We start from the raw sequence: 458 nt of genomic DNA on the forward strand, positions 1-458 counted from the left end.
TTTCCTTAACTTTTACAATAATGGACTAATACAATATTGGTCCTTTTGTGATTGACTTATTTCACTCAGAATAATGTCCTCCAAGTTCATCCATGTTATGTGGTATTTGACAGATTCTACATTATTCTTTAGCATTGCATAGTATTCCATTGTGTGTATGTACTTAGTTTGGTTACCCATTCTTCAGTTGATGGACACCTAGGTTGTTTCCATGTTTTGGCTATTGTAAATAGTGCTATGATGAACATGGGTGTGCATATATCTGCTCTTGTCATGGCTCTCACATCTTTAGGGTATATACCCAGTAATGGAATGGCTGGGTCAAATGGTATTTCTAATTCCAACTTTTGAAGGAATCACCAAACTGCTTTCCACAATGGTTGCACCATTTTACAGTCCCACCAGCAGTGTATGAGAGTCCCAATCTCTCCACAACCTCGCCAGCATTTGTTATTTTC

This window comes from Orycteropus afer, unplaced genomic scaffold, assembly GCF_000298275.1.
Source record: "Orycteropus afer afer isolate SDZICR_OR568_19922 unplaced genomic scaffold, OryAfe1.0 scaffold00236, whole genome shotgun sequence".
Lineage (NCBI taxonomy): Eukaryota > Metazoa > Chordata > Mammalia > Tubulidentata > Orycteropodidae > Orycteropus > Orycteropus afer.